The 21,671-nt window shown below is 36.7% G+C and overlaps 1 pseudogene; it reads left to right on the forward strand.

Moving 5' to 3' along the window:
* Window positions 1-19,073: 19,073 nt before the first annotated feature.
* On the forward strand, window positions 19,074-20,001 carry LOC146906016 (SKP1-like protein 21 pseudogene; annotated as a pseudogene).
* The last annotated feature ends 1,670 nt before the right edge of the window (window positions 20,002-21,671 follow it).

Here is a 21,671-nt window from a genome sequence, read left to right on the forward strand (position 1 = left end):
TGTGCCACCAATCATGCCATTTTTACATGTCAACTCTCCCATTTGAAAAATCATTCAAATCACATTACAAAACCATCAATCTCATTCAAATCCCCATCAAAGTGCATTAAACCAATTTTCCATTTTTCGTCAACCTTAGAACCTATAAATAGAGCTCTCATCCTTCACAATTTCACACACCAAAAGTTCTCTTGAGTTGTCAAAGAACTTTTGTCTCTTCTCCCTCATTTAGCTTGTGTTGACGAGCTATTCTTTTCTTCTCTCTTTTTTCTGTCCCTTCGGAATAAGTCAACAACAACAACAACAACGCCTTATCCCACTAAGTGGGGTCGGCTACATGGATCAAATGCCGCCATAATGTTCTATCAAAGACCATATTTGGATCCAACTCATTGACCTCTAAATCTTTTCTAATGGTTTCTCTAATAGTTTTCTTAGGTCTTCCTCTACCTCTTTTAACCTGACTCTCCGCCATTTGATCTACTCTTCTTACCACGGCGTCTACGGGCCTTCTCTCTACATGTCCAAACCATCTAAGCCTATTTTCTACCAACTTTTCTACTATAGGTGCTACCCCCACTCTCTCTCTAATGATGTCATTCCTAATCCTATCATGTCTAGTCTTACCACTCATCCAACGCAACATCCTCATCTCCGCTACGCTTACTTTACTCTCGTGTTGGCTCTTAATCGCCCAACACTCCGTACCATACAACATTGCCGATCTGACTGTTGTCCGATAGAACTTTCCTTTCAGCTTAAGTGGTACTTTCTTATCGCACAAAACACCTGAGGCTCTTCTCCATTTCAACCACCCAGCTTGAATACGATGATGTACATCAGCTTCTATTTCTCCGTCATTTTGTACTACGGACCCAAGATATCTAAACCGTGTAACTTGGGGTATGATATGATCTCCAACTTTCACCTCTAAGGTAGACCCACTTCTCCTTTTACTGAAGTTACATTCCATATATTCCGTCTTGTTTCTACTCAGGCGGAAACCGTACGCTTCTAAGGCTTGCCTCCAAGTCTCTAGCCTCCCGTTTAACTCCTCCCTCGACTCACCAAGCAAGACTACATCATCTGCAAAAAGCATACATCTCGGTGCTAACTCTTGGATGTGTTCCGTCAGTACATCCAAAACTAAAGTAAAAAGATAAGGACTTAGGGTTGACCCTTGGTGCAATCCTATTGTTATGGGAAAATCTCCGGTATCCCCATCCTGCGTCCTCACACTAGTCGAAGCCCCCTCATACATATCCTGGATAGCTCTAATATAGGCAATCCTCACCCCTTTCTTCTCCAGGGCTTTCCACAAAATCTCTCTAGGTACTCTATCATACGCCTTCTCCAAATCAATGAAAACTAAGTGCAAGTCTTTTTTATCCGTCCGATATCGCTCCATCACGCGTCGAAGTAAGTAGATCGCTTCCATAGTCGACCTCCCAGGCATAAAACCAAGTCCCTTTGGAATTTTGTCCCTTGGGTAATTTTTGTCCCTTCGGTTGTCCCTTCCTTTTATTTTCTTGCATTTTATTTCTTTTTAGCATTTTACTTTATTTCTATTTAGCATTTTAATTATTGTCATTTATTTTCCAGCAATTAGAATGTATTTAGGTCCAATGTAAATATAAATGAGAAAAGTGTGAGTGTGTGTGTGTGTGTCTTTTATTTCTTTACCGCTTTATATATATCAAAAAATACAAAAAAAAATAGATTAGGGATTTTGTGGTGACCCAACGTCACTACAAAAATCCACGCGCTTTTATTTTTATTGCTCCGTTAGTTTAATTTTCATTTATTATTCCAAAACAACAAAAACATTCAAATAACAAAAATCACAAAAATATTTTCATAATAAACCTTGATTTTCAATCAAGTGATCGTCCTTTTTATTTTCTTTCTTAATCAAATATCAAATCAACTGTAATCATACTTTGAGTCTATTTTTCTTTCAATATAAAAAATACAAACCAATTCTCATTTGCCATTTGGCTTTTCATTTTAAAACCTTTTCAAAAATTAAATAAAAAACACAACAAATCAAACGTCAATTTCAACCCCGAACTACGTGATTTTAATCCTTCACGGGTACGTAGGCAAAGGACACTCGTCCTCTCAAATCAATAAAATGTAGAAAATTAGGTCTTCCTTTTTAATCATTTCAAAATTCCCATTTTTTTAAAAAAAAAAAAGCAAGCAAGTTTAAAGCACAAAAAGTTAAATAAAACCAAAAGGTTCTTGTAGGGTACTACGAATATTTAGGGTGCTAATACCTTCCCTAAATATAACCAACCCCCGGACCCCCCAATTTAAATAAATTTTTTCAAAGTCGTGAAATAAAAAGTGAGTCAATAAGCTAATTAAATAGCCTTGATCTCCGAAAAATGACGCGACAACTTTTTACTGAAATGATTTTGGATTCTTTTTCATTTTGAACTAATGTACAAAAAGTTTTGAATGCTTCAAATGCTTCATCTTTATGTTTTAAAAATAAAACCCAAGTATATCTGGAAAAATCATCAACAATAACAAAACCATATTGTTTTACACTTAAACTGGCGGTTCTAACAGGACCAAATAGATCTATGTGAAGTAGTTCGAGAGGTCTTTTGGTTGAAACAAAATCATTTGTTTTAAAACTACTTTTAACTTGTTTACCCCTTGTACAAGCTTCGCATATTCTATCTTTTTCAAAATCAATTTTTGGAAGTCCTCTTACAAGATCCAGTTTAGATATTTTTGAAATAGTTTTCATACTTATATGTCCAGCTCTTTTGTGCCAAATCCATTTATCTTTTTCAAGAGTCATAAAACAGGTTTCAGCTGGAATATCATCTAAGTATAAAGCATATAGGTTTTTCTTTCTAGATGCAGTAAAGAAAATCTTACCTGAGGATGTGTGTTTAACTATACATATGTTAGGTTTGAAAACAACTTCAAATCCACTATCACATAATTGACTTATGCTTAGTAGATTGTGTTTTAAACCTTCAACATATTGAACATCCTCAATTTTTGCAGAGTCTTTCTTATCAATAATACCTTTACCTTTAATTTGTCCTTTGTCATTATTTCCAAAGGTTACTAGACCTCCTTCCTTTTTTACGAAGGAGAGGAAGCATTGTTTATCCCCGGTCATGTGTCTAGAACAGCCACTGTCCAAGTACCATGGCTTTGTTCTTGCATCTTGTGAGGATCCCTGCATTTTGAGTTAGTGGTTCCTTAGGTACCCATGAAGATGTGGGTCCTTTTTGGTTAGTTTCATAAATCTCAAGGTGTTTAATCTTGAGAAAACAGTTTAATTCTAGATGACCTACTCTTTTGCAATATGAGCATTCTTTTCTTTTTAATGAAGAAGAATGTTCTGAGATCTGTTCTATTTTATTTTCTTGTTTTCTCTTTTTATGAAGACAGACAGATTCATGATGTCCTTGTTTATTACAAAATGAACATTTTAATTTTTGCGGTATAAGACATTTTTCATAAATTTGATTAAAACCTAAACCAGATTTGTCAAACTCTGCCATTTGTGAACCTACAATTTTTTGAAATGTTTCTGTTGATTTTATAAACTGTGAAAGATCATTCCTAAGTTCTTTGACTTATCTTTTAAGAATAATATTTTCATTCCTAGGGTTTTCAGGAAGTTTGGTTTTTCCAAAAGCTTTTATTTTTTCAGTTGCTTGAAAATAAGAATCTTGTAGACTTTGAATGGTTTTCTTTTGATCATTATTCAAAGTTTGAAGTTTCTCTTTCTCTTCCTTTAAATCAGAAATTTCTTTTTGTAGAGAGTGACATTTGTTTGTTAAAAAGTTTGAATCAAATAAAAGACTATCAAATTTATTTTCTAACTCTTTATATACTTGAGGTTGGTCAAAAAGAATTACCTCTTCGTTTTCTGAATTTGCCATTAGAACCATGTTGGCTTCAGTGTCTTCATCTTTTGGTTCTTCAAGATCATCCCATGTAAACATTGATTTTGGGTAGGGAGATTTCTTCTGACTCTTTTTGTTTAATGGACATTCATTTTTGTAATGCCCTAGTTTGTTGCATCCGAAGCAGGTTACTTGACTTTTGTCAATTTCTCCTTTTGAGTTGTCTTTCTTGTTAGGAAAGTGTTTCTTTATCTGATCTCTTCTTCTCATCATTCTTAGAATCTTCTTTGTGATGAGAGTTAGTTCGTCTTCTGCTTCTCCTTGGATGTTTTCTTCTTCATTGGATTCTTTGATTTCTTCGCTTTGTGTAATGGCATCTTCTTGTTCTCTTTGAGATGCTTTGAGAGCAACCATCTTTCCTTTCCTTGATGGTTTATCATCTTGAAGTAACGTCTCATGAGCCTTTAATGATCCAATGAGATCTTCAAGGGCTAAAGAGTTTAAGTCTTTAGCTTGTGTGATTGCAGTTACCATGGGTCTCCATGTGCTTGGAAGACATCTTAATATTTTTCTTATCCGATCGTGAGTGGTATAAGTTTTTCCAAGTGATCTTAATTCATTCACAATGGATGTGAATCTGGAGTACATTTCATCAATGTTCTCATCTTCGTTCATTTCAAAGATTTCAAATATTCTTACACCGATATCTATTCTTGCTTCTTTTACGTGACTAGTTCCTTCATGATGGATTTTTAGAGTGTCCCAAACCTTTTTTGCAGTATCACATTCGTCAACTCTTTCACTTTCTTCCATGCTTAATGCGCATGATAGAAAGAGTCGAGCTTTAGAATTTAGGAGTATTTTTTCTTTATCTTCTTTTTACCATGATGCTTCTGGTGTAATTGTTTCCACCTTTGTTGTTGCATCAGTTGTCATGGGTACATTGTTGGAACAAAATGTGTTTAACAATGAACCTTAAAGAGTTTTGATGATAACAAGGTATTAAAAATTGTAAATTGGACTAGCTAATATTTGTTCAAGTGTACAGGACCATAATTATAAAGTTACATCATCATTGGTTCTGAATGAGCAAATAAAGAGCAAAAGAAAATGAAGCTTAGATGATTCTGAAGGCAAAGCGCTCCTGAAGTCAAGCTGCTCCTGAAGAAATACCGCTCCTGAAGTAAAGCTGCTCCTGAAGAATAATGCTTCTGAAGACAAGAGGTCCAGAAGCCACATCATCAGAAGCTGCGTCATCAGAAGCTGCATCATCAGAAGCTGCCTCATCAGAAGCTATTTCACCAGAAGCTGAATCTCAACTGGATTTGCAAAAGATTCAAGAATTGAAGAATTATCAATGCAAAAGCTGTCCATTGGATTCGAAAACACAAACAAAGGATTAGTGGAATTTTGCAACGGTCATTTCAAAGGTGTTTGAAGGCTTGTGCTTGCATTTTGGACGAAAGCGTTGACATTGTACTTTGTACGAATTGTACAACCACGTTCTCCACTACTCTGTTTTGTGTCCACGCTTCAAGACAAGAAAACAGCTCCAGAATACGGTCTCGCCTGTATATATGTTCCTTTGGATAAGGAATGGATTTCAAATTGGTTCTTCATAGGACAACAACCAAATCAGGCAAAAGATCATTGGTGAAAGATCAAGCTTCAACTAACGACTCTTTGGTGTGCTGGCAATTTCACAACGTCTCTTTCACACCTCTATATAAAGGAGTGAAGACCTAGAGTTTTGGTAATGCAAGAACGCTAAACGAAAGACTCACAACATTTTTACAAGTGCCAAACCTCTGCTGAAATTGTTCTGCATTCACTTAGAATTTCTGTGTCTTAAAGTCATATCTTAGAAATTCTTAAGTCCATTGAGTCTGTATCTGATTTGTATTGTGAGCACCTCTGATTGTATATCAAGTGTTCAACCTTAAACAATTTTCTGTGTAATTTTGTTTAGTTAGGAAGTCTCTTGCAATTGTGCTTGAGCAGGAAGTCTCTTGATTGTGTTCTTGAGCAAAGGAAGTCTCTAGCTTGTGTGCTTGAGCAAAGGAAGTCTCTTGCTTGTGTGCTTGAGCAATTGTAATCAGATATTACTCTTAGTGAAATCTCCTTGGAAGTGCAAGGGGGACTGGACTACTTCCGGATTGTGGAAGGAACCAGTATAATTGCTTTGTGTCGTTCTTCTTCTCTCTCTCTGTTTTATTCCGCTGCATTTAGATTCTGATTATCACTTCAGAAGCTGTCTCGCTTAGCTTCTGATCAGTGTGTTCAGTTTTTAGGAGAAACGAAGAATTTTTCTAAAACACAATTCAACCCCCCTTCTTGTGTTTTTCTCACCTTCAATTGGTATCTAGAGCCTTGGTCTGTTGTGTATCACTTAACCGTGCAACAGTCAAAGATCTGAGAAAAACATGTCTACTCCTCCTCCTACTGGTTCTGGTGAAACTAGCTATAAACATGTCTCACATGATTATAGTGATAGTAAGAAAACCAGTGTTGGAAAAGTTCCAAGGTTCAATGGAGATGCTGAAGAGTTCTCTTGGTGGAAGACCAACTTTTACAGTTACATCATGAGCCTGGATGAAGAATTATGGGATATTCTGGAAGATGGTGTTGGTGATTTAGTCCTTGATGAAGAAGGAGCTGCTGTGGATAGAAAGAAACATACTCCAGAACTGAGGAAACTTTACAAGAAGCATCATATTATCAGAGGAGCCCTTGTCACTGCCATACCCAAAGCAGAGTATATGAAGATGAGTGACAAATCCACTGCTAAAGCTATGTTTGCTTCTCTCTGTTCAAATTATGAAGGGAGCAAGAAGGTCAAAGAAGCAAAGGCTCTTCTGCTTGTACATCAGTATGAGCTATTCAAGATGAAGGATGATAAAACTATTGAGGAGATGTACTCAAGGTTTCAAACCTTAGTTTCTGGGCTACAGATTCTAAAGAAGAGCTATGTTGCTTCTGATCATGTAAGCAAGATTCTCAGAAGCTTACCTGCCAGATGGAGACCAAAAGTGACTGCCATTGAGGAAGCTAAAGATTTAAACACTTTAAGTGTCGAAGATCTTGTTAGTTCTCTCAAAGTTCATGAGTTAAGTCTTAATGAACATGAGTCTACTAAGAAGAGTAAATCAATAGCTCTTCCATCCAAAGGCAAGTCATCAAAAGCTCTCAAAGTGGTTGAATCTGAAGAGGAAGAACAGTCAAGTTCAGATTCTGAACCAGATGCTGCTGAAATGGCCATGCTCTCAAACAGACTTCAATATCTGGCCAAGAAGAACAGAAAGTTTCTCTCCAGAAGGGGTAACTCCAGAAGCTCAAAGAAAGAAGATCAGAAGGGATGCTTCAACTGTAAGAAGCCTGGACACTTCATTGCTGAATGCCCTGATCTTCAAAGAGAAAAGTCAAAGGACAAGTCAAAGAGGTCTACATTCAAACCAAGCAAACTCAAGAAGCAGATTAAGCAGAGTTTAATGGCAACCTGGGGTGATTTGGGTAGTGAATCTGGATCTGATAAAGAGGAAGCTGATGAAGATGCAAAGGTAGCTGTTGGGTTGGTAGCAACAGCAACTTCAGAAGCTGGATCAGATTCAGACTCAGAAGATGAAAACGAGGTATGTCTAAGAGCAGTGCCAAAGCAAAGATCATGGTACCTAGACAGCGGTTGCTCAAGACACATGACAGGAGACAAGTCCATGTTCCTCAGCCTAACAATGAAAGAGGGAGGAAATGTGAAATTTGGGGGCAACCAGTCAGGCAAGATCATAGGTACAGGAACTATTGGTAATTCCTCTACCTCAATTAATAATGTATGGTTGGTAGATGGTCTTGAACATAACCTTTTGAGCATTAGTCAATTTTGTGATAATGGTTATGATGTGCTTTTTGAAAAACCCAACTGTACAGTAATCAACAAGAAAGACAAATCCATTGTGTTCAAGGGAAAGAGAGTTGACAATGTCTATAAAATCAATTTTTCTGAACTAGCTGATCAGAAGGTGGTTTGCCTACTATCAGTGAATGATAAGAAATGGATGTGGCACAGAAGGTTGGGACATGCTAACTGGAGGTTAATCTCTAAGCTTAGTAAGTTACAACTTGTGAAAGGGCTACCAGACATTGACTATCATTCAGATGCACTCTGTGGTGCATGTCAGAGAGGGAAAATTGTGAAATCATCTTTTAAAACCAAAGACATTGTTTCAACCTCAAGACCTTTATAATTACTCCATATTGATTTATTTGGACCAGTGAGTACTGCATCCTTATATGGAAGTAGATATGGATTAGTCATTGTTGATGATTACAGAAGATGGACTTGGGTGAAATTCATAAAGAGTAAAGATGTTGCGTGTGATGTATTCAGTAGCTTCTGCACTCAAATTCAATCTGAAAAAGAATCAAAAATTTTGAAAGTCAGAAGTGATCATGGTGGAGAATTTGAAAATGAGCCATTTGAAGCTTTTTGTGAAAAACATGGAATTTTCCATGAGTTCTCTTCTCCTAGAACACCACAACAAAATGGGGTTGTAGAGAGAAAGAATAGAACTTTACAAGAAATGGCCAGAACCATGATTCATGAAAACAATTTACCAAAACATTTTTGGGCAGAAGCAGTGAATACAGCATGCTATGTTCAAAACAGGATCTATATTAGACCTATTTTGGAGAAAACAGCATATGAACTCTTTAAAGGAAGAAAACCCAATATCTCTTACTTTCATCAATTTGGATGTACATGTTACATTCTGAACAACAAGCTCTACCTAAAGAAATTTGATGCCAAGGCCCAAAGAGGAATCTTTTTAGGTTACTCTGAAAGGTCAAAGGCATACAGAGTGTATAATTCAGAAACACTCTGTGTTGAAGAATCTATGCACGTTAAATTTGATGACAAGGAGCTTGAAGATAAAACTTCAAAGCAAGGTGAAAGTTTTGCAGAGATACAGGTTCCTGAAGCTACTCCAGAACCTGATCAGATAGCTGAGTCTGAAGATAGTCCAGAAGCTGAACCCACATCAGAAGCGCAAGATGAAGCTGCTTCTGATGAAGCACAAGATGGCTCACATCAAGTAGATCCTCCCAGAAACATATTCAAACACAAGTCTTCACATCCTGAGGAGCTAATCATTGGAAACAAAGATAGTCCAAGAAGAACACGATCACATTTCAGACAAGAGGAGTCAATGATTGGACTAATCTCAATGATTGAACCTACAACAGTTGATGAAGCACTTTCAGATGATGGATGGATCCTAGCTATGCAAGAAGAGTTGAATCAATTTCAAAGAAATGATGTGTGGGATCTGGTACCCAAACCTCAGCACAATAACATTATTGGAACAAAATGGGTATTCAGAAACAAGCTGAATGAGCAAGGTGAAGTAACAAGAAACAAAGCCAGGCTTGTTGCACAAGGGTATAGTCAACAAGAAGGCATTGATTACACTGAAACGTTTGCTCCAGTTGCAAGATTGGAAGCAATCAGGTTACTTCTTTCCTATGCAGTTAATCATGGCATAATATTATATCAAATGGATGTCAAGAGTGCATTTCTAAATGGTGTCATAGAAGAAGAAGTGTATGTCAAGCAACCTCCTGGATTTGAGGATATTAAATATCCTGACCATGTTTTTAAACTGAAGAAATCACTATATGGCTTGAAACAAGCTCCCAGAGCTTGGTATGATAGACTAAGTAATTTCTTAATCAAGAATGATTTTAAAAGAGGACAGGTTGATACTACACTCTTCAGAAGGACCCTTGGGAAAGATATTCTTGTTGTGCAAATATATGTTGATGATATAATATTTGGTTCTACTAATGCATCTCTTTGCAAGGAATTTTCTGAGTTAATGCAGGATGAATTTGAAATGAGCATGATGGGAGAGCTGAAGTTCTTCCTTCGCATTCAAATCAATCAATGCAAAGATGGAGTCTATGTTCATCAATCAAAGTACTCAAAGGAGCTTCTGAAGAAGTTCAAACTTGAAGATTGTAAAGTGATGAACACTCCAATGCACCCTACGTGCACCTTAAGCAAAGAAGATGAAGGAGCTAAAGTAGATCAGAAGCTGTATAGAGGTATGATTGGTTCTTTGTTATACCTCACTGCATCTAGGCCAGATATTTTATTCAGTGTATGCTTGTGTGCAAGATTCCAATCAGATCCTAGAGAATCTCATATGACTGCTGTCAAGAGAATCTTCAGGTATTTGAAAGGAACAACTAATCTTGGACTCCTTTATAGGAAATCCTTAGATTATAAGCTAATTGGATTCTGTGATGCTGATTATGCTGGTGATAGGATTGAAAGAAAGTCAACCAGTGGCAATTGTCAATTTCTGGGTGATAATCTTATATCCTAGGCTAGCAAAAGACAAACAACTATTGCTATGTCTACAGCAGAAGCAGAATACATTTCAGCTGCAAGTTGTTGTACACAACTACTTTGGATGAAACATCAGTTGGAAGATTATCAGATAACTGCTAACAGTATTCCCATTTATTGTGATAATACTGCTGCTATTTGTTTGTCTAAAAACCCAATTTTGCATTCAAGAGCCAAGCACATTGAAATCAAACACCATTTTATCAGAGATTATGTTCAAAAAGGAATTTTAGATATACAATTCATTGATACTGAAAATCAATGGGCTGATATATTTACTAAGCCTTTAACTGTTGAAAGATTTGATTTTATAAAGAAAAATTTGAACATGCACTTTATATCTGATTAAATGCTTGCTTGCTCCTGAATAGGATTTTAGGTTCTGAAGTTAGTTCAGAAGCGGTAGTCCATCAGAAGCTCTTTATTGAGGTTCTGAGGAAAACTCGCTTCTGATGACGTCAGCATCTGAAGTCCAGAAGCTGGATTTATTGCTTCTGAATAGTTGAATTAGTGGAAGCGTTGGGAGTTACTTTTTAAAGTAACTTCTGGCCCACTAATTTGGTAGTTACTCTGTGAACTTCTTACGTGGCCTGTATGTGTTGGTGTATAACTAAAAGGGCAATGATGATTTAATAGCTTTGAAAGTACTTTTCACGCGCCCCCAATTTTGTCATTAATGTTATGTTTGTTTGTCTCTTTTGAATTGCAATCGTTTTAGTTTTAACACTTTGACAATTCACACACTACTCACTCACAACAAACACATTTGCTCTCAAACCTCTTGCGAAGTAAGCGCATTCTCTCAAAACTTAGAACCCTAAAATCTTCATCTTCTTCAAATCTTCGTCAATCATCAAATGGCATCATCAAGCTCAAAAGTTTCAGAATCTACTTCACGGATGGTCCCTGAATTTGACTACAAAGGAAGAAGCATGAAATTGGAAGAATGGGAACTACAGGTTCAAATAGAAAATCTGGTGGATTTTGAATCACTCGTCTTCCATGAGTGTTGGATCAGAAGCTATTATGAAGAGCAGGAACTTATGCATTACTTCAAGATGTTGAATGGACCAACATACGAAGCATTGGTAAGACACTTCTGGGTAAGGGCTAAGGTTTATGACAAAGCTGCGTCTATAACTGAAGAAAGTCAAATGGTGTTGATTTATCCCGAACTGGAAGGGAAGACCAGAAAAGAAATGGGACTTGAGCCATTTACAGGTATTGAAATCAGGTCAAGTATTTGTGGTATTCCAGTGAGAATTGCGGAATGGCAGATAGAAGCTGTACTCTGTAGAGAGGCCTCTGGAAAATACTCTGGAATTGATCTCTCAAATACAGCCGAAGAACGCCTCTGGAAGGAAAAAGTAAACTTGGCACTGTACAACTCAACGCAAGCAGGAAAGTATGCTGATCTAAGCATGGATAAGAAGCTGCTTCTGAAGATTCAGAATGAGGACTTACTTCCATGTGGTGGTAGTGAGAAACCCAATTTGGCACAAAAAGTCTTTCTTCAACACTTCATTAAGAAGGAGAAAGTGAATGTGCCAAAGTATATGTTCAAATACTTGATAGAGTGTCTGAAACAGAGTCAGCTGCAGAATAGAACCTGGGTACCTTATGGAAGACTCTTGTCAGAAATATTCTATCAAGGAGGAGTCTTGGACAAGCTAAGCAGTGCTGAAGCCTTCACAGATGAGCTGCTTGATACTAAAACTGGAAAGTTCATTAATGCACAAACCCTCAAGAATATGAAGTTGATCCCTGCTGTCACCAAGCTTCATACAGATTTGAGTGAATCACTTGTTAAGTCTGATCTTATGAAGGACTTTCCACCCATCTGCAAGAAGGATCCCATTGAAGTGCAGATGTACTATATCAAGGAACATTTTGAGGAAACCAATGAGAGAATCAGATTGGAAGATATTCCAGAGGAAATGTATGGTGGTGCTCTGCCACGAGCCAGAGGCAGAAAGTCAAAAAGGAAGATGACTGCAGAGCAATATCTAGAGGTTGAACAATCTGCTAAAAAGGCAAAAGTTGCTACTGACAAGCTCAAAATTGGTAGTTCATCAGTACCTTCTATTGAAGAAGCCATTGAAGACATGGATTCCAGGATGATCATGGATGTTGGCATTACTCTTGATCAACCTGCAATACCAAAGAAGAAAAGGAAGCAAGCAGTAAGGAGGACCAAGAACTTCCCTCATGTTTTTAAAAAGACTGAAGCTGCTACTATTGTGTCAGAAGCTATTGGAAAAGCTATGGAGATTGCTGCTGAGCTACAAGAGTCTGTAGTTTCAGAAGCCAAGCAACTGTTGCTGATGACCAGTGAGTCTATTAAAGAGGATTCTGATCCTGAACCAGAGAAGGTAATTAATATATCATCAGATTCCGCATCCACACCATTATCAGATTCTGATGATGATATACCCTTAGCCCAACTCTTTCAAAAACCAGTAAAAAGCCAGTCAACATCAACCAAAACCAACAAAAAGCCCTCTCAGTCAACTACTTATGAACCAGTTGGTCACATAATTAGTGAGAAGTTGGCTGAAATGGCTGTGCAGAGAGAAAGAGTCATTGAGACTATCTTTCGCCTTAACCCTCAACCCCTTAACATTCAACCTCTCAACATGATTCCTCCAGAAAATGTTGAGTTTACTTCAGAAAAGGCCTCTGAAGCAACTCCAGAAGCAGCTGCTTCTGAAAATGTTGTTTCAGAAAACCCCCACCAACAAACACCTGAACCACATAAACCCACAACACCCCTACAATCACCAACAGCTACCATTGATCCCCAACTCAACACTCAAACATCAACTTCACCACAACAACCACCAACTGAAATTGAACACTCCCCACAACCAACTCCCAAGGAGGTTGACATCTCTCTAGTCAATGTTCAAGCTCCAACCTCTACCACACACATTGCCTCTGACCAGCCTTCATCTTCAAACACACAAACACACTTTACCATCCCAGTTCCTAACCCTGTTCAAGATTTGGAAATCAGTGATTCTGATCTTGAAATCCTTGAACAACCACCCTCAAACATCCTGGAATCTGAATATATCAATGTTGAGCTTCTCACAATCCTGAGTCAGTTGCATAATCTTGTGGATCAACGTAGGACAATTGATCTCACAAGTGCATATGAAGACTCCTGGGCATCTCTTCAGAACCGGGCAGCTGAGCTGATTGAAGAGATCAAGGCTAAATGCATCAGAGTCAAGCAAGCCTCAGTCAGGAAGTTAATGGAGCATCTGAATCAGAGTCTTAGAGTAAGAAGTTCTACACTGCTCCTGGCAAACCAGCCTTTCTTCTCAGAAACGGACTACTTGACCAGAGAAGCCAGGTTGTGTAAGCTTCTGAAGAAACAGATGGCACAGCAGCAGCAAGAAGCTAAGGAAAGGGAACAGGCTCTTCTCCAGAGGCAACAACAGCTTGAAGAACTGTTGCAGAAGAAGATTGAAGAAATGGAGGAGAAGAAGAAACAACATCAAACCAACACTTAGTTGGACACCCTTGTGTTTTTCTTTTTGTTTGTTGTTTGCTTTGAATTCCTAGTCCTTGCTTCTGAAACCATTCTGTTTTAATTCTCTTTGCTTCTGAATGCTTACTGATTCTGACTGTTTAGCTGCTTCTGATATTTTAGATATTCATGTTCATATATTTTTGATCTGATTAATTTCTTGTATACTCTCTTTTGTTTGAGTTTTTCTCAAATCTTTTTGTCTTTTATGTTTTTTTTTTTTTTTTTTTTTGATAATGACAAAAGGGGGAGTATATGTGACAAGTATTTAAAGGCTCTGAGCCCCATTAATGGCATTTGAAATTTTTTGAAAAACTTCTATCATTTTTTTTACCTTATTGGTATAAGCTATGAACGAACGAAGGAGTATCAAAATTCAAGTAAAATTAATTGAACCATTCTTCTTATCTATAAGTTAATTCTTTCAATGATTCAATTTTGTTTTAAAGCTCTGATATTTTTTATTGTGCGAAAAATGAATTTAATTAACCTGGATAGAACTTAGGGGGAGCTTACAAACCTCACCTTAAAGACTATCAGACTCAGGGGGAGTTTGAGCTTACAAACCTCAGATTCTGAGCTTACAAACCTCAGAACCCCAAAGTCAACTTGTTAATTAGATTAACAACAATTGATCAATTTTAAATACTTTTGTTTGTCATCATCAAAAAGGGGGAGATTGTTGGAACAAAATGTGTTTAACAATGAACCTTAAAGAGTTTTGATGATAACAAGGTATTAAAAATTGTAAATTGGACTAGCTAATATTTGTTCAAGTGTACAGGACCATAATTATAAAGTTACATCATCATTGGTTCTGAATGAGCAAATAAAGAGCAAAAGAAAATGAAGCTTAGATGATTCTGAAGGCAAAGCGCTCCTGAAGTCAAGCTGCTCCTGAAGAAATACCGCTCCTGAAGTAAAGCTGCTCCTGAAGAATAATGCTTCTGAAGACAAGAGGTCCAGAAGCCACATCATCAGAAGCTGCGTCATCAGAAGCTGCATCATCAGAAGCTGCCTCATCAGAAGCTATTTCACCAGAAGCTGAATCTCAACTGGATTTGCAAAAGATTCAAGAATTGAAGAATTATCAATGCAAAAGCTGTCCATTGGATTCGAAAACACAAACAAAGGATTAGTGGAATTTTGCAACGGTCATTTCAAAGGTGTTTGAAGGCTTGTGCTTGCATTTTGGACGAAAGCGTTGACATTGTACTTTGTACGAATTGTACAACCACGTTCTCCACTACTCTGTTTTGTGTCCACGCTTCAAGACAAGAAAACAGCTCCAGAATACGGTCTCGCCTGTATATATGTTCCTTTGGATAAGGAATGGATTTCAAATTGGTTCTTCATAGGACAACAACCAAATCAGGCAAAAGATCATTGGTGAAAGATCAAGCTTCAACTAACGACTCTTTGGTGTGCTGGCAATTTCACAACGTCTCTTTCACACCTCTATATAAAGGAGTGAAGACCTAGAGTTTTGGTAATGCAAGAACGCTGAACGAAAGACTCACAACATTTTTACAAGTGCCAAACCTCTGCTGAAATTGTTCTGCATTCACTTAGAATTTCTGTGTCTTAAAGTCATATCTTAGAAATTCTTAAGTCCATTGAGTCTGTATCTGATTTGTATTGTGAGCACCTCTGATTGTATATCAAGTGTTCAACCTTAAACAATTTTCTGTGTAATTTTGTTTAGTTAGGAAGTCTCTTGCAATTGTGCTTGAGCAGGAAGTCTCTTGATTGTGTTCTTGAGCAAAGGAAGTCTCTAGCTTGTGTGCTTGAGCAAAGGAAGTCTCTTGCTTGTGTGCTTGAGCAATTGTAATCAGATATTACTCTTAGTGAAATCTCCTTGGAAGTGCAAGGGGGACTGGACTACTTTCGGATTGTGGAAGGAACCAGTATAATTGCTTTGTGTCGTTCTTCTTCTCTCTCTCTGTTTTATTCCGCTGCATTTAGATTCTGATTATCACTTCAGAAGCTGTCTCGCTTAGCTTCTGATCAGTGTGTTCAGTTTTTAGGAGAAACGAAGAATTTTTCTAAAACACAATTCAACCCCCCTTCTTGTGTTTTTCTCACCTTCATACATGATTCCCATTTGTGATTATTTTCCACATATCCACATCTTGGGATCTGAGGAATAGTTCCATTTTTCCTTTTCAGAAATAATAATTCTTTCCATTGAAGAATGGTGGTCTTGTGCATGATAGACCTTCTGGTATATACTTTTCTTTTGACATTGCCTTCTTCCTGAATCTTTTCCTCCAACACTTGTTAGGTGTTTTTGTAGAGCCCGGGCTCTGATGCCAATTGAAGTAGCAATAAACGTCACAAGAAAGGAGGGGTTTGAATTGTGACCCTTTTAAAAATTATTCCTGAAAGTTAAGTTTAGATTTATATACTCAAGAATGTTCTTGGTGTACGTTAGATCAACAAGATTAGAGTATATAACAATTAGTTAATTAAAAACAGAATGTTCTGAAGAATGATTATAAGCAGAATGAGAAAAATGATGTTTAGTTAAAATATAATATTATTTTAACAAGGACCAGAATATTCTGGAGAATGATGACAGAATGATAAAACAGTGTTATATGCTGATGTTAATCTTTAGTTAAATATTTAAGCAATTGTTTTATCTTGGACCAGAATGTTCTGGAGATCAATATAGATGTGATCAAGTGTGTGTGTAGTGTAATTTTAAATAGAGAGAGAGAGAGAGAGAGAGAGAGAGAGAGAGAGAAGAATAGCACAAGAGAGTTATCCTGGTTCACCAAACCCGGCTACTTCCAGTCCCCACACCTCGTGTGAGATTATCCACTATAGTTTTCTTGCTAACAGAAACTTCTGACTAGCACTATAAGATCTTGATCACACCAGATCAGTCCGTTACACCTGTATTATCAACCTCAGCAGGCTTCTACAATTCTTTGCGCACTAGCAAAAGAAAGGTTGGAATTTTCTATCTCAAAACTATTAAGCCCAATAGACTTTGAGAAATACAACACACTTTTTATAATGAGATTTGGTAGGATCAAATAAATACTCAATTCTTTGGTTGAGTTTTACAATAGCAAATTCGAAAGAGAAGATCCAAGAGATATAGTGAGAGAGCTTGGAATTTGCTTTGTTTGCGAAGAGCTTTGTTTGTAGTGATGATTTTCACTTAGAGAGATATTAGCTTGCAAAACTCTTGCTTATAACCTTCAAAGGCCTTTGTATTTATAGGTGAGGAGTGTCTTGGTGATCAAGGGAGAAAATAGAGTTGTTGGACACGTTTTTGATAGCTGTCCAAAGTCTCAATTGATTTCTCTTTTCTTCTTTAAAATAGCCAGAACGTTCTCAGAATGTTCTGTCTGATTTGCCTGGCTTTGAAAGCACTATTGCTTGCTTGCGCATGAGATAACCAGCTGTAATGAGATGTATAACTTGTTGCCCAATGCTGATGATGTCATTGTCCTTTGCTTTAGTGATGTCATGCTTAAAAGGCCATGTGCTCTTTATTCTTTAATGGGCTTTCTTTTCCAAATGGGCTTAAAGCTTTTCTTATGGCCCAAGACATATCTTTTTAATTAATAATCTGCCATGCTTTCTTGCTGTGCAGACTTGTTTACTTTTGATGTACTGTTACATTTTCATCGTATTTGCCAGAACGTTCTCAGATTGTTCTCATGAAACAAATTCTCACAAATGAATTAGTAGATAACAAGATTAAATAAATATAATATGTTTGTAATCTTTAAAACATCAAATAAGAATTTTGTCTCAACATTACATAGGTCCAATACAATTAACCCAGATCCAACATTTAATTTGGTGAATTACTCGCAATACACCTCCTCCCCGCGAGGGGGTGCTCCGAGCAAAACGGAGACTGATTCAAACGTTCAGCAACATCTCCTTCCATGTTCCCTTGAAACTCTCCTCGGGGGTTACGATTCCCACGAATCCGTAACCGTCGAGCCACGCATATGACAGACAACGACGTCTGCAACACCCACCTCTATATAAAGGGGACTCTCTGCAGACCCCAATGTTAGAATCTTTTTACCCTCTCAACCCTCCTTTCTGACTCAATACTAACTTGAGCGTTAGAGTGTCTGCAGTTACACACCTCCCGTCGTTCTAGTCAACAATCAAGGCTTACAACAACCATACAACCACGCCGCATCTAAACTGCACTGTTAGTCACATTCTGATCAGGTACGATTAGTAGTGAACTTTTGCTAGATTCTTAGCAAACCTTGTGTATTCAAAGGTTTCATATTGTATAATTTGAATGTTTTCCCACTTTTTTTAAAAGTATGGTTTTTGGATTATACAATCCGAAATGTTCAAAAAATTTGCGGTTAATATATTCCAAATTGGATTTTAACCGACTCTATGTAAGGATGAGTCTTAAGCATGTCGACCTTCAATTTTTACGTTCTTCGGATTTAATAATCCAAAAGGCCTTCAGATTCTAAAATCCGAATAAATGATATTTTTGTCAAAAAATAAATATAAAAAAAAAAAGGACGGGTGAGAAATGGGTAGGGTGAAAAAAGTAATAACTAGAATATAAACAGTTATGTTTTCACAATACCCATATCCTATGTAACCCTACTTTGTAGCGCTCTTTAAATCCCACTTGTTGTTCCTTGTTATCATCACTTGTCATCCGCACAAAGGTAAAGCGGTCGTACATCCCTTGTCGTTAGGGTTGTTTTTTGTTATTGTCTTATTGTTGTTTTAGTCTTATAATTTTTGTCTTGGCTTGGCTATGTTGTTGTTCCACTTCATATTTTTAATCGGTTCAGACTTTTATCCTGTAATTGTTTTGTTTCATGATTCTTAAAAAATCGAACGTATTTTATCACTATCAATAAAGGTTAAAGATTGTCTGAGTTGCCGCAGAAGGTTCACAGGGATTTCTTTCGGCATCGTTTTGGCTTGCCTAACTTTAGATTCCTTGTTCCTTTTCTTTTTTCTTTTGTTTGTCCTTTCCGAGGGTTTTGGTTTGGTCCCCCTCTTGTACATATTTTTTCCTATTTTTTAATAAAAAAATTCTGAGATTGGCGGTTTAGGATAGAAGGGTCATTGGGTGTCAACCTAGTTGGAATGTTGACGAATGCATGTCCTTTCTCCTAGCTTAGCAGAAAAAGAAGAAGAAAAAAAAAAAAGATAGTATGCAAAATTGTTGCGTCTTCTTAATTGAGATGTTACTCTATTTTAGTGTACTTATTTTCCTCTTGTTTTCAGATATCAAAAACTGAAATGAAATGATGAAGTCTTATGTGCACCTTCAAACTTGTGATGGTTCAATCCAACAAGTGGAACAAAGGATTGCATTGTTTTGCCCTTTCATATGTCAAGAAACATTTCAAAAAGGGATGGGATTTTCCGAGAGCTCTGCAATATGTCTTCCTAAAGAGGTAAGTTCTGCAATGTTGAACTCAATTCTTGAATATTGTCAATTTCATCAGGTACGAGGCTGCTCAGACACGGAAAGAAAACTGTTTGATGAGAAATTTGTTAGGATACCGGCCGAGAGACTCTATGAGTTGGCATCTGCCGCGAATAGCCTTAAGTTAAGGTCATTGGTTGAGCTTACATGTCGTGGAATAGCTCGAACATTGGAAAGAAGTTCACCGGAGGAGATATGCGACACATTCAATTTGCCTAAAGAGAAATTGGAGCCATTTATAAACATAACTTGCGACCCAAGTATTGGGGTTTTGAACCGCTTAAAGAGAAATAAGCTTAAAGAGCGTGAAAAGGTACTAGAGAACGTCGGAGTTCAAGAAAAAGAAGAGCACGTAGTAGATGAACGACCAATTGAAGAGCTTTTGTCGTTTATTAATGGATCAAAGGATGGAGAAACCAAGGAGAAAAAAACTGGCAAGAATATAATAAAGAACAGAACAAAGAAAAAACACCAACAGAAGAATTCTTCTCTGACAAGTTCCAATTCTCTGAGTGCATGAGCTATCTACTCAATTGATAAGCTCATTTTATATCAGTCACTTTGCAATCTCTAGTAAACAATTTTAAATTTTGAATTGTTTCATCACTATTTAAACTCTGTTTGATCTTGTGAATTCAGCGTGTTACTATTTGGTTTCTCAATGCTAAAAATTCTCAAATTTGTAGAGTTTTATAGATGTAATTTTAAAATTCATGATTAGTCATCACTCAAGAGCAATGTTCATATTGTTTTCTTATGCTAGCTTGGAATCGTCTAATCACATCGTTGGCAACAAGTTTCATAACTTACTGAAATCATCGTGGTTGAACTTCTTACGGCAATTCAATTTGTTTTTGATTATTGTTATGTTAATTTCTTGACCAGATTGACGAAATCATGAAACTGCATATCGATTTGTTTAATTCATTTCTGATCATTGTTATGTTAGTTTCTCTAAGGACCAAATTAACGCAATCATGAAACTACTTTATAAAATCTTACATTCATGATAATATATCGTTATAAATTGAATCGGAATCAGCAATAGTTCTTAATAAGGTCTTTTACATTTACAGTCAAGCCACACACACCGATGGGAGCAACTTTCTTAAAAGTTCTTGAAGGAAGCCTGAACTCCATTCGCAAGTTTTTTTTATGGATCAAAAGAGTATAGGAACTTGTACATATTGAAAAATACAATAGTATAGTGTTCACTTGCAATTTGCAGTTTATCTAGCAACTTTATGTAACTAAAGCTATTCATTTTTGTCTACAGAAAATGAATCAACTTTTGATCTTCTCTACTGCATAGCATTAAAGTTGATGAATCACCAATGCCTTTCTACGCGTACCTCATACATCGATTTTAATGTAGTTATACATTAACCTAAACTTGTAGATATAGAGGAGGATATTATGGTTCAACCAACTGATTATCTGAGGTGACAAAAATAGATTTACGCCAACGAGATATGCCCTTTAAACTCAAATAAGTTTTTGAAAAAGCAAGGGCAAGAGTAAGCACACAAAAATTGAAACTAGAAAAGCATGCATCACTTGATATGAAGGGAAGGAAGATATATTGGAAGACTTAAGAGGTTTTAAAAAATTTAGGTTGGAAATAAAGTACTATACATTATGTTTTATCAGGAAACCAACTGCCATGGCTCTCCTTTTTCAATATAGAAATTTATCAAGGAGAAATAAGGTTAAAAATATATTTTTGAATTTTGGTCCATATACATCGATCGATAGTCATTTAAACTTCGGTCATTGAACGAAACAATTTTCATAGTAAAGTTCTCTATATTATGTTTTATTGGGTAACCAATTGTCATGGTAACATCGATCGTCATTTAAACCATAGTCACATAATTCGCGGTTCGCTTCGGTTCGCGGTACGGATACAGGATCGCGGTACGCACTATAAGAAGAATTCTGTACGTACGGGGGTATGTAGCTTCAGTACGCGTCGGTTCGTAGTACTAATACTATCAATTATAGTGTAAGCTATCAAAGGTATAATATTAATAACTATATAAAATTTAAAAAATATTACTCTCATTATATATATTTTTTGAGGCAAATAATACTCCCTCCGTCCCTATATGTAACCACCCTTTCCCTCTAATAAAAGGGTGTTTACATATAGGGACGGAGGGAGTATAATGGAATTTTTTTTAAGGGAATACTGTAGCTGGATGTGTCAAATTCAAATACGATGGTAGTTGAAAATCATAAATGTAGCAATTCCCCTTGATTTTTCACAAAACAATTAATGTAGTTTTAATAGCTTAACCTTTCGTCTCCACAGTCAAGCCACACACACCGATGGGAGCAACTTTTAAATTTGAAGTCTCTTGCTGCTTAACCTTTCGTCTCCAGCAAAAGTAATCA

This window comes from Medicago sativa, chromosome 7, assembly GCF_051527215.1.
Source record: "Medicago sativa cultivar Bolivia chromosome 7, Bolivia_mono, whole genome shotgun sequence".
Classification (NCBI taxonomy): domain Eukaryota; kingdom Viridiplantae; phylum Streptophyta; class Magnoliopsida; order Fabales; family Fabaceae; genus Medicago; species Medicago sativa.